Consider the following 14391-nt stretch of genomic DNA (forward strand, 5'->3'; position numbering starts at 1 on the left):
CCCCTCCCTTTCTTTCTTTCATAATGATCATTCTGTAAGGTGCGAAATGGTATCTTGTAGTTTTGATCTGCGTTTCCCTAATAGCTACTGATGTTGAACATTTTTCATGTTCTTTTTGGCCATTTGTATTTCCTCTTTAGAGAAATGTCTATTCAAGTCTTTGCCCATTTTTAAATTGGGTTACTTGTCTTTTTATTTTTTTATTTTATTTTATTTTATTTTTATTTATTTAATTCCCCTCCCCTCCCCCGGTTGTCTGTTTTCTGTGTCTTTTTGCTGCGTCTTGTTTCTTTGTCCGCTTCTGTTGTCGTCAGTGGCACGGGAAGTGTGGGTGGCGCCATTCCTCGGCAGGCTGCTCCCTCCTTCGCGCTGGGTGGCTCTCCTTATGGGTGCACTCCTTGCGCGTGGGGCTCCCCTACGCGAGGGACACCCCCGTGTAGCGCGGCACTCCTTGCGCGCATCAGCACTGCGCATGGGCCAGCTCCACACGGGTCAAGGAGGCCCGGGGCTTGAACCGCAGACCTCCCATGTGGTAGACAGGATGCCTTAACCACTGGGCCAAAGTCCGTTTCCTGGGTTACTTGTCTTTTTATCATTGAGTTGTATGATTTCTTTATATAACATGGATATCACCATTACCAGATATGTGGTTTCCAAATGTATTCTCCCATTAAGTAGGCTGCCTTTTTACTTTCTTGACAAAGCCTTTAGAAGAACAAAAGTGTTTAATTTTGAGGAGGTCCCACTTTACCTATTTTTTCTATTTTTGGTCATGCTTTGAGTGTAAGGTTTAAGGAACTACCACCCACCACAAGATCTTGATGATGTTTTCTATAGTTTCTTCAAGGTGTTTTATGGTTGTATCTTTTATATTTAAATCTTTGATCCATTTTGAGTCAATTTTTATATAAAGTATGAGATAGGGGTCCTCCTTCTTTCTTTTGAATATAGATATCCAGTTCTTCCAGCACCATTTGCTGAATAGACTGTTCTGGCTTAGCTGGGTAGGTTTGATAACCTTGCCAAAAATCACTTGACCGTAGCTGTGAGGGTCTATTTCTGAATTCTCCATTCAGTTCCATTGGTCAACATGCCTATCTTTATGCAGTAGCTGTTTTTATTTCACCACTGTAGCTAAGTAATATGCTTTAAAGTCAGGAAATGAGAGTCCTCCAACTTCATTCTTCCTTTTTAAGGTGTTCAATTACCCTTACAAATAAATTTTCCAGTTCTGCAAAAAAGGCTGTTAGGATTTTTATTGGGATTGCATGGAATCTGCAAATCAGTTTGGGTAGAATGGACATTTAATGATACTTAGACTTCCAGTCTGTGAACATGGAATGTCCTTCTAGTTATTTAAGTCTTCTTCATTTTCTTTTAGCAATGTTATGTAGTTTTCTGAATACAGGTCCTTTATACTCTTGGTTAAGTTTATTCCTAAATATTTGGATATTTTAGTGACTATTATAAATTGAATTTTTTTTCTGATTTCTTCCTCAGATTGCTCATCCATAGTGTAGAGAACTCTACAGATTTTTTGTATAGTTATCTTGAATCCCACCACTTGCTGAACATGTCTATTAGTTCTAGTACCTTTGTTATAGATTTGTCAGAATTTTCTAGATATAGGATCATTTCACCAGAATAGTGAAAATTTTACTTCTTCCTTTCCTACTGGGTGACTTTTATTTCTTTATCTTGCCTAATTTCTCTAGCTAGGACTCCTAGCACAATATTAAATAACAGTGGTGACAGTGGGCACCTTTGTCTTGTTCCCTATCTCAGTGAAAAACTTTTAGTCTTTCACTGTTGAGTACAATGCTAGCTGTGGGTTTTTCATATATGACTTTACCATGTTCAGAAAGCTTCTTTCTATGCCAGTCTTTTGGAATGTTTTCATTAAGAAAGAATGCTGTATTTTTTTCAAATACCTTTTCTGCATCAATCAAGGGGATTATGTGATTTTAACTCTTTCTTCTTTTTTTTAATATAACCATTGAGGGTTTTAAGTTTCCCTTTCTATACTTTCTTTGCACTTCCCATAGGTTTTGATGTGTAGTGTTCTCATTTTCATTTGCCTTAAGATATTTACTGATTTCTCTTGCAATTTTTTCTTTTACCCACTAGATTTTTAAGAGTGTGTTGTTTAATCTCTATGTACTTCTGAATTTTGTCTTTTTCTGTCCATTACTTATTTTCAACTTCATTCCATTTAAAATCAGGGAAAATGTTTTGTATAATTTCAATCTTTTTAAAGTTATTGAGACCTGTCTTGTTACCCAACATATGGTCTATCCTTGAGAAAGATCCATTATCAGTAGAAAAGAATGTATATTTTGCTGTTTTGGGGTATAATGCTCTATAAATGTCTGTTAGGTCTAGTTCATTTATTATATTATTGAAGCTTGATGTTTCCACATTTATCCTCTGTCCAGACATTCTATTCAATGCTGTGAATGCTGTGTTGAAGTCTCCAACTTTTATTGCAGATACCTCTATTTCTCCCTTCAGTTTTGCCAATGTGTGCCTCTTGTGTTTTGAGGCACTCATGTTAGGTGTATAAATATTTATTATAGTTACTTCTTCTTGGTGATTTGCCCCTTTTATTAATATTTGATAACCTTCTTTACCCCTTATAACAGATTTGCATTTAAACTCTATTTTGTCTGCTATTAACCGTTCACTACTCCAAATCTTTTTTGAGTGCTATTTGTGTGGAATATCTTTTTACAAACTTTCACTTTCAACTGGGTTGTATCCTTACATCTGAGGTGAGTTTCTTTTAGAAAGCATAAAGATGGCTCATATTTTTTTTATCCATTCTGTACCTCTATATCTTTTGGCTAGTGAATTCAATCCATTAACAATCCTTCAGCTTTCTGTTGTCATATCTTACTATTTTCTGTCTTTTTTTTTTCACCCTTTAAGTTATCCTTCCTAATAATTGTCATCTCTACACTCTTTTCCAAGCCTCTTACCCTTGTTTTTACTTTCAGGTTATAGCACTCCCTTTAATATCTCTTGTTAATTTGGTCTTTTGGTAACATACTCTCAGTTTTTGTTTGTCTGTGAAGACTTGAAACTCACCCTCATCTTTGAAGGACATTTTTGCCTGATATAGATTTCTTGGTTCGAAGTTTTCTCTTTCAATACCTTAAATATATCATACCACTTTCTTCTTACCTTCAGGGTTTCTGATGAGAGATCAACACTTAGTCTTACTGAGGTTCCCTTGTATGTGATACTTTGCTTTTTCTCTTGCTCCTCTCAGAATCCTCTCTTTATCTCTGGTATTTGTCATTCTGAATAGTAAGTGTCTCAGAGTAGGTCTGTTCAGATTTATTCTGTTTGGGGTGTGTTGTCTTTGTCTATTGACATTTATGTCTTTCATATGGTTTGGGAAATTTTCAGTGATTATTTCCTCAAATAGTCTTTCTGCCTCTTTTCTGTTCTCTTCCCCTTCTGGGACACCAATAACATGTATGCTTGTGCATTTCACATTGTCATTAAATTCTCTGAGATCCTGTTCCATTTTTTTCCATTATTTTCTCTTTGTGTTCCCCTGTCTTTTCAAGTTCAAGCTGTCCTTGATTTCACTAATTCTGTCCTTCAGCAATTCATATCTGCTGTTATATGCCTATAATGTAGTTTTAAAAAAGATTAATTTATTTCTTTATTTCTCCCCCCACCTCCCTGTTGTCTGCTCTCTGTGTCCATTTGCTGTGTGTTCTTTCTGTGTCTGCTTGTATTCTCATTTGGTGGCTTTGGGAACCAATCCTGGGGCCTTCTGGAGTGGGAGAGAGATGATCACTCCTTGCACCACCTCAGCTCCCTATTCTGCTATGTCTTCTTATTGTTTCTCCTCTGTGTCACTTGTTGTGTCATACTGCTGCACCAGCTCTCCACATTGGCTAGCACTACTTACTGCACAGGGCAGCATTCCCATGTGGGCCAGCTCAGCACATGGGCCAGCCTGCCTTCACCAGGAGGCCCTGGGCATTGAACCCTGGACCTCCCATATGGTAAACGGGAGTCCAACTGCTTGAGCCACATCTATCTCCTATAATGTATTTTTAATCTCATCCATTTTGTCTTTCATTCCCATAAGCTCTATTACTTTTCTTTGCAGACTTTCAAATTGTTCTTTATGCTCACCCAGTGTTTTCTTAAAATACTTTAATTCTTTAATCATATTTCTTTCAACTCCTTGATTTGATTTAGGAAATTTGTGTGAATATCCTTGATTAGTTGTCTTACATCCTGTGTTTTGTCAGGATTTTTGGTCTGGGTTATCTCTTCCTGTTTATTAGTATGACTTGTAATTCTTTGCTTATGTCTAGGCATCTGATTATGTTGGTTGATTTACTCTGATGGTTAATTTCTCTTGCTTGCCTAATGTATTTGTTTCATGGCTCTTGTTTAATTTTTGGTTCAAGTTATTCTAAGTCTTTAAAATTGCCCAGCTTAAGTTATCAAAATTGGACCAAAGACTCACTAAGACAGTGTAGATCTGATACCAGGGTCTGGGATGAGAAAAACCTGAAGTGTTTTTCTCTTTGCAGTTTCCTGAGCAGACAGCAGGTGGCATTTTTTGGTGACTTTTTCCACAGAGGTGACTCTTTCAACCTCCAGTTGCCCATGATTCTGGTCTGAGATTCAAAGCTTGCTCTTTTGGCCAAATCCACTAAATTCTTCCTCTACTCTCTGCCACATCCTCCCTCTTCCCAGGGAGGAAGATGTCTGTTTCCCTCTCATTTGGCTGCAATGAGTCACTGGTTTCATCCATGCTGTTCATCTCGAGGTTGTGGGATGTGTCCCTTTCCCAGCTGTGGGTGTTATTAATTCATGGTTTTCATTTCAGCATCTTCTTCTTTCTGTTCCTCACCCTCCTGAGGGGTACACAGCACTCTCCTGGTCTGAAGATTACCAAAGCAGGTCCCTTGGACATCTTTTTGCCCCTCCTCATTTTTTTTTTTTTTTGAGACAGTTGAACCTTGCCTACCTACTCTGATACCATCTTCCCAGAATTTCAGTCATGTGTTTATTTAAACCTTTATTTTGTTAAGGTGGTGTACTACATTAATTGGTTTTCTTATGTTGAACCACCCTTGCATACCTGAAAAAATCCCACTTGATCATTGTGTATAGCTCTTTTGAAGTGCTGTTGGATTCAATTTGCTAGCATTTTATTAGGATTTTTGCATCTATATTCATAAGGGATATTGGTCATAATTTTCTTTTCTTGTGGTTTATTTATCTGGCTTTGGTAATGATGGTGATGTTGACCTCATAGAATAAGTATAATGTTCCTTCTTTGATGTTTTTGGGAAAATTGAGCAGCACTGTTGTTAATTCTTCTTGGAACATTTGGTAATAAAAATTCACCTATGAAGCCCTCTGGTCCTGGATTTTTCTTTTTTGGGAAGTTTTTGATTACTGATTCAATCTCTTTGCTAGATATTGTTTTGTTGAGCTCTTGTATTTCTTTTTGAGTCAAAGTTGGTAGTTTATATATTTTCAAGAATTGTCTATCTCAAATAGGTTATCTAATTTATTTGTGTACTCTTGTTCACAGTATCCTCTTATTGTCCTCTTTATTTCAGTGCGGTATCAGTAGTAATGTGCCCCCCTCCCCCCTTTCATTTGTGATTTTGGTTATTTGTGTCCTCTCTTCTTTTTTCTGTTAGTCTAGCTAAAGGTTAATTTTATTGATATTTTCATAGACCAAACTTTGGTTTTGTTGATTCTCTCTATTGTTTTTTATTCTCTATTTCACTGATCTCCACTCTAATCTTTGTTATTTCCTTCTTTCTTTTCACTTTGGGTTTAGTTTTTTCTTTTTATAGGCCCTCCTTTAGCGATCTCTGATGTGAGATCTTTCTTCTTTTTAAATGTAAGCATTTAAAGTTATAACTTTCCCTCTCAGCACTGCCTTTGCTGCATCCTCTATGTTTTAGAATGTTTTATTTTCATTTTCTTTTGCTTGCTATCAAGGTATTCCCTAATTTCCCTAGTGATTTCTTCTTTGACTCAGTATTGTTTAAGAGTATGTTGTTTAATTTCCACATATTTATGCATTTTCCAGTTGTTCCTTGTTATTGACTTTTACCTTCAATCCACTGTAGTCAGAGAAGACACATTGTATAATTTAAATATTTTGAATTAATTAAGATTTATTTTGTTACCTAGCATATGGCCTATTCTGGAGATTGATCCATGTATTCTAGAAAGGAAAGTGTATCCTACAGCTGTAGGATGAAGCATTCTATGTGTGTCTGTTAGGTCTAGCTGGCTTAGGGTATCATTGAAGTCTTCTATTTCCTTATTGATCTTCTGTCTAGATGTTTAGTCCAATATTGAAAATGTTGTATTGAAATCTACTCTTAATGTAGAGCCATCTATTTCTCCTTTTAAGTCTGTCAATATTTGCTTCATATATTTTTTGAGCTCTGCAGTTACTTGCATATATATTTTTGCTATGTCTTGTTGAATTGACTCTTTGATCAGTGTAGAATAACCTTCTTTGTCCCTTGTAACAGTTATTAACTTAAAATCTATTTTATCTCATATTGGTATGGCTATCCCAGCTCTCTTCCAGTTACTGCTTGCATGTATATTTTTTCATCCTTTCACTTTCAATCTATTTATGTCTTTGACTATAACGTGAATCTCTTATAAATGACATATAGTGGGGTCCTGCTTTTTCACCCATTCTGCCCATCTTTGCCTTTTGAGTATAGGGTTTAATTCACTACATTTAAAGTAATTACTGATAATCTATGAATTTCTTTTGCCCTTTTGCTCTTTTGTCTTTGTGAGTTTTATACAGTTTTGGACTCTCAGTTCTTCCATTAATGCCTACTTCTATTTTTAATTGTTTTTTTTTTTTAATTTTATACCATTTTGAGTCCCTTCTCATTTCTTTCTAAATATATTTTCCATGCATTTTTTATGCTTACAATGTATTCAAATTTAACATCTAAAGTCTTTAACAATTGTATCTGATTTGATACAAACTTATTTTCAATAGCATGCACTTACACATTTATATACCCCTCTAACCTCCATCTTTTTTGTACCCATTGCAAATTATAACTTTGTACATTGTAAGTCCAAAATATTGATTTTTCTTTACTTTTTATCCATTTACATTTTAGCACCTGTAAGAAGTAAAAAGTTGGGCCACCGGGACCAGCCCAATAAACGAGCAAACCGCCCCCCCCAAAAAAAAGAAGTAAAAAGTGGAGTTACATACCAAAAAATATTATACATTACAATAATACTTGTGTTAAATAATTTTTAAAATTTCATGTGGTTACCTTTACCAGAGTCTTTATTTCTTTATGTCATTTTGATGTTCTGTCTATTGCTCTTTCTTTTCAGTCTGAATTACTCTCTTTAGCATTGCTTGTAGTGCAGGTCTAGTGTTGATTAACACCCTCATCTTTTGTATATCTGCAAATGTCTTATTCTTTCTGTTTTGGAAGAAAATCTTGCTGGATATAAAATTCTTGACAATTATTTTCTTTTGTTACTTTACACATTTCATACCACTGCTTTCTTGTCTCCATGGTTTCTGATGAGAAATTGGCACTTAATCTTGCTGGGATTCCTTATTGGGATTTAATTTTCTCATGCATCTTTCAGTACTCTGTGTTTTTCCTTGGCATTTGACAATTTGATTACTATGTTTGGGCATGGTTCTATTTTAGCTTACCTGTTTGATGTTGGGCTTCTTGAATGTGTGCATTCATGTTCTTTGTTAAGCTTGGTAAGTTTTCTCTCATTATTTCTTTGAATATTTCTTCTGCCCCTTTCTCTCTTTCTTCTCCTTTTGCTATTCCCTTAATGCCTATATTTGTATACTTGATGGTGTCCCATAAGTCTCTTCAGTTCTGCTTGTTCTCTTGTATTTATTTTTTTATCCTTGGTCCTCAGCCTGAGTCGTTTGTGTTATCTTGTCTTTGAAATCACTCATTCTTTCTTCTGCCACCTCCAATCTGCTTTTGAAACCATCTAAGAAATTTTTCATTTCAGCTATTGTGTTCTGCAGCTCCAGTATTTGTTTGTTTTTTATTGAAATTCTCGGAGATTCTCATATTGTTCATTCATTTTTTTTCTTTGTATCATTTAGCTCTTTCTGTGTTTTCCCTTTTATCCTTGATCATATTGAGGATAATTTTTCAAAGTCTTTGTCCTGTGGGTCCAAAGTGTGTTCTTCTTCATTGATGGTTAAAGGATTTGATCTTGTTTCTTTGGATGGGCCATCATTTACTGTTTCTTTGTTGGTCTTGTAATCTGTTGTTGTCCCCTTTGCAGTTTATTATTTTAAAGCGTTAACTCTGTTACTTAGTTATTCTTTAAGACAGAAACCAATCAAAACAAACCAAAGCAAAAAAGCACCTTTCACAATCCTTTCAAATTATATCTACTTTGACTGGTGGTCTTTTTAAGAGCTCAGCCCTCCTATCAGTAATATCAGTCTGAAGCAGAAGGGATGTGAGGGGTCCTTTCTGTCCTATCTGAGTCAGCATGGAGCCAGAGCATTGATGCCTACTCACTTTGAAATGGACCTTGCTGGCTCTTGGGTGCTCTTTTGAGTGACTTAATGCATGTAGTCTTTGCCCTAGGCTGCTTCAATTTTTCATGCTGTCCTTGTTGCCTGCAAGGTGCTTTTCTACCCTCATGACAAACTCTGGATGGGTGAGCTCAAGCAAGTTCTTTGGTTCAGTCTTTCAGACTTCCACACCACAGATTGGTACTGACATACATGCATCCCAGTATGTGCACAGTGGCCACTCTGCTCCCTCTGGAATAGGGCCAGAGATCCACAATGGAAGTGCAAGCTGGTTCCATCATGTATTTGTGAAGGTGTGAAGGAGGAACCTGCAAGGGCACCAGCAGTTTCCTTTATGGCTTTTGAAGCTATGTTTTTGGATTCAGCATTTGCCCAGTTAATGCAGCCCTTAAACTGTTTGAGCTCACATTGCTGTTTGATCTCACATCTCCTTATCTCTCTACTTGTCGTTTTTGTTTCCTACAGTCTGTAGATGGACTTCTTCTATTTATTCACATTTTTCCAGTCTCCCAAAATCTAAGTGTTTGAGCAGCTCTAACTTGCTATTGCCCTAACTCTGGCCCTGCCTCTGTATGAACTTTTACTGTGAGATCCAAATATCACTTGGCAATATCCATTTTGCCTATTTGTTCAAATTCTCCAGAGGGAGGATTGTATAGTTAGTGCTTAGTCAATGGATTGGTTTTCCTTAGTCAAGTGTCCAAATTAGTTCAATTATCTGGAGCTGGGGCTGTGAGTATTGTGAGGTCATGAGGTAATTATAGGACCACAGCAGCTATACACAATATGTTTTGAGAAAAGATAGCTGAGAGAGGGACAAGCTCCCCAAAAAGTTCATTTCATAAACTCTGTGCTATATAATTTGAATTAAGAAGAATTTTCAGATGTAAAATTTTCAATATGATTTGACATTGAAAAGCATGGCTTATTTGTTGATAGCATCTATAAAATCTCAAGGAAATTGTAATTGAATTCTGTATTAGTCCAGGTTCTCTATGGAGAAAGAACCAACAAGGAATATCTGTAACTAGTATGAGATTTTATAAAACTGTCTCATCCAACCATGGCAATACACAAGTCCAAATTCCTCAGTGCAGATTGCAAACCAGGGACTCCAATGAAGGTCCTTGATGAGTTCCCAGGAGACGCTGTCTGAAGTACAGATGGGAGTTCTCTCTCTCAATGCTGAATCACTTCCCCTTTTAAGCCTTCAACTGATTGGATGAGACCCCACTTATTGCTAATAACAATCTTCTTAGTTGATTGTAGATATAACCAACCATCTATGGAATCAACTCATTGATTATTAAAATCCATGAAATGCCCTTGTTTTACAATTAGCCCAGTGTTTGCTTGACCAATCAACTGAGCACCATTATCTGGTTGAGTTGACATATTAGCCTAACCATCACAAATTCTACAAATTCTACAAATTCTACCTCGTACTGGACATAGGGTTTTGTGCATAGCCCTGAGTCAGGTCTAACCCTTCCCACTCATAAACAAAAATGCAAATCACATTAATTCTGAAGAGTTGTATTTGATTGCCATACCTCTAAGGATTTGATAAATACTTCTAATGTCATCTATGCCCTAAAACTAATGGAAATTCTGTCATCTCTTTTGACAAAGGGCAGATGGCCTAAAGCATGTGAAATGGGGCAATTAGCTACCAACCTTAAAACACATACCCCTTGTTGTACATCTTTCAAAGTAGTTTTCTTATTGTGGACAAATCCAATGTTGTTTTTGTAGAAATAGCTTAAACTGCTTTTAAAAAGATGTGAAAGTAGAAAAGTCAGGCATCTCTTTGACCTTGGACAAGGACTGAAAAATTTGGGCAACCTAAATCCTCTTATTAGCAAATATAATGTTTAAAATACATATTACTGTTGACTTAGGAAAGTTTGCCATTTTTTAAAAGTGCTACAAAGCAATTACCCTTTTTCAAAGAACTAGGGATAAAGATCAAGCTAAGGCTAGAGTAAAAGAATGAGATAGTATCAGTTTTGATAATTCTTTAAAAACTTTTTCCCCCTTCTCTGCTTATTATTCCCATCCAGTTCTTTATTTTGTGGGATAACAAATCAACCTTGTAGACTGATTAAAAGGATTTAAAAAGCTGACAAAAGCTTTTATGAACTTTCAGATATTCGACTTGTATTGCCCCAGTTTACCTTTTTTTCCAGAGACAAGCCTTCTTATTGTAAGGGAAAATAGTCACACGACCTGTGGTTGACTCTGTTGCTTATTATTACTATTTAAAGCAACAGGGATTTCTTAAAACATAAGGAATATATTCTTTGGTTAATGCTTTGGAGGGACAGTATTAGTATAATAAGCCTACAAACAATGTGTATTTGGGGTTGACAGTCAGTGATGAAGGCATTTCCTAGGGTAGTGAAATGTGTATTTAGTATTTATTTTGCCCGTGGGAGAATTCTTTTTGTTGTTTTTGTTTCTTCTTTCCTTGAGAATAGCTCTCTTTCTAACATTATTTTAAGGGTCATTTCAGACCAAAGTGCTTCAGGTCATTTTCCAGTTTCATGCAGATTCTTGGTGTTTGGTTTGTGTGTTAGAAGGAGATTATGTTCTCTGTTTGAAAAGGATGCTAATCACATAAGTTAAAATAGCCAGTTACACTTGTAGGCTAGATTCAATATATTGTTGGTTTCCCTACTGGCAGGCTCGTTTTAAGACTCCATGTCCAAGTGGAATCTAAGCACCCTCTCGATATAGAGGTGGAGTGGACATAACCATCCCAGAGTCCACAGAACGGAGGAATAGAGTATGGATTAGAGTAGACTTACTGATATTCTATTCTGGAACTGTTGTGATTAGTAATGGAAGTAAATGTAGCATTGAGATGAAGAAAGTGGCCATGGTAGCTGCTGAGGGTGGGGAGTGGGAAGCAGAGATGTGATGTGGGGGCATTTTCAGGACTTGGAGTTGCCCTGGATAGTACTGCAGGGACAGTTACTGGACATTGTATGTCCTGCCATGGCCCACTGGGTGGACTGGGGGAGAGGGTAAACTTAAATGTGGACCATTGACCATGTGGTGCAACAGTGCTCAGAGATGTGTTCACCAAGTGTAGTGGGTGTCTCATGATGATGGAGGAGGTTGTTGTTATGGGAGGAGTGGGGTGAGGGGGGTGGGTGGGTATATGGGGACCTCATATTTTTTCAATGTGACATTAAAAAAAAATAAAGACAAAGGCATTTTAAAAAAAGACTCCATATCAAGGGCAGAGATGTTCAAGAGAGACTGTCTCTGGTGTATGTGTCTGTGTGTGAGAGAGAGAATGTATGACTGGGAAGAAGGCTCTTAGAAAATTACAGAATGCAGGAAAAAGCTGCAAATACAGAATTTTGTTTATGGCAAACTTGGGTGGATCTGTACAATTAAAACATGCTGAATTAAGTCAGTTCAGTAATGCAAAATGGTACAGCCATTTGGAGAAACTGGCAGTTTTTTTTACTTTTAAAAAAATTTATTGAAGTATATCACTCATACTAAACACACATAAACAATAAGTGTATAATAATAGTTGTGAACTTACAAAACAAACATACAGAACATCATACAGGACTCTCACATAACTCGCCCTACCACCAATAACTTACATTGTTGTTAAACCTTTTTAACTAATGATTAAAGAGCATTGTTGGGAAACGGACTTTGGCCCAGTGGTTAGGGCGTCCGTCTACCATATGGGAGGTCCGTGGTTCAAACCCCGGGCCTCCTTGACCCGTGTGGAGCTGGCCATGCGCAGTGCTGATGCGCGCAAGGAGTGCCGTGCCACGCAAGGGTGTCCCCCGCGTGGGGGAGTCCCACGCGCAAGGAGTGCGCCCGTGAGGAAAAGCCGCCCAACGTGAAAAGAAAGAGCAGCCTGCCCAGGAATGGCGCCGCCCACACTTCCCGTGCCGCTGACGACAACAGAAGCGGACAAAGAAACAAGACACAGCAAATAGACACCAAGAACAGACAACCAGGGGAAGGGGGGAAATTAAATAAATAAATAAATCTTTAAAAAAAAAAAAAAAAGAGCATTGTTAAAATATTACTACTGAACAAAGTATTTTCCCCCAATCAATCTTATTATTATCTTTATATCATTTATATATGAACATACATAAACAATTAAGTGTACAGTAAAAGTTGTGAGCTTACAACGCAAACATGTATAACATCATACAGGGGTCCCATACATCAACCCTCCACCAACACCTTGCATTCTCATGAGATGTTTGTTACAAATTACAAAAGAATATTGTCAAAATCTTACTACTAACCATAGTCCTTATCTTACATTTGATGGCAGTTTCTTAAAAAGTTAAATTTATACCTCCCATACCATTTAGCCATTTCTCTTCTAGGTACCTGCCCAATAGAAATGAAAACATATGCCTACACATAGACTTGTGCATGAATGTTCATAAAAGTATTACTTATAATAGTCCCTAACTGGTAGCAAATGAATGTCTATCAACTGGTGAGTGGATCAACAAAATGTGGGATATCCATTCAACGAAATATTGCTTAGCCACATATAGGAGTAAGTTAACTGTTCAAGCAACACGTGTGATCTCAAAAACAGCATACTAAAAGAAATAAGTCAGATATAAAACACTACTTATGTCATGATTCCATTTTTATATAGTTCTAAAAAAGGCATAGTGACACTGACAGATCAGTCGTCATCTGTGGCTGGGAGTGAGCATGGGTGTTTGAATGGCAAACCTCAGGAAGGGACGGTTTGAGGCAATGAAAATATTCTGCTGATTGTATTCCTGAATGCATGTGTGCATGCATTTGTCAGAAGTCATAAAACTATACTAGGAAAATGGATTAATTTTATTGTTTAATTATACCTCAATAAAGCTGTAAAAAATTCACATGTAGCTTTTAAGAGAAAAAAGTCAATCTGGTGTTGGCCCATTTTAACTACCATTTGTACTCTTTGTATGGCAAAAATTGAACAGCGTGTACTGGCATTTTAATCATTTAATATTAATTTTGTCATAGCAAAAATAACATTGAACCAAGAAGATTAATTTATTCATGTTTGCTTATAGACCCATCCTCAATAGGGTAAAGAGATGGTAAGTTTTGGTTTTTCAATTTCTCTCATTGAATAAACGGCATTGATTAAGAGTGCTGACACATGATAACTCAAGATGTCTTTTAATTAATTAATTTTTCTTGGCTCTTTCATCATTGCTAAAATCAATGTTGCAATAAGGCTAGCATCTTATACATTATATTTTTCATAGAGCATGGAAAGAAAGGTTGAGAATTGTCCCTTTGCTAATATAAGGAATAGGAAAAGCTTGTTAATTCATTTATTTATTTTTTGCCACTAAACTATTCATTCTTATTTAGAATCTTTGTGCTGAAAATCTTTAAACTATTTTAGTTTCTTTTTACATTTAAGGGTATGTTATCCTTTTACTTTCCAATGTTTTCTAAACCAGATTCTATCCTATTTGTATGTCTAGTTCAATGAATATTTTATTTTGGAAATCAAAGACCCTGCAAAATAAAACATAACCCTCTAAAATTAAGATATTTCTTTTGGCCTTATGGCCTTCACTTGAAGAAATGTCAGAGCCAGTTCCCAAATTCTAGATTATTTATAGGTGACGACACTGAAGTTTGTAAAAAGTAATGGACTAGTTTAATACCCCAGTTTTGTTGGTGTACCCAGAGCTCTATCCTGCAAGGTGCCTGTTCTAGTGCCCTTTTCACTATGCCTTGGAAGACAATACTTTCTCCAGTTATCCTGAATTGAATAAATTACTCATTCTTTG

This window comes from Dasypus novemcinctus, chromosome 12, assembly GCF_030445035.2.
Source record: "Dasypus novemcinctus isolate mDasNov1 chromosome 12, mDasNov1.1.hap2, whole genome shotgun sequence".
Taxonomy (NCBI): domain Eukaryota; kingdom Metazoa; phylum Chordata; class Mammalia; order Cingulata; family Dasypodidae; genus Dasypus; species Dasypus novemcinctus.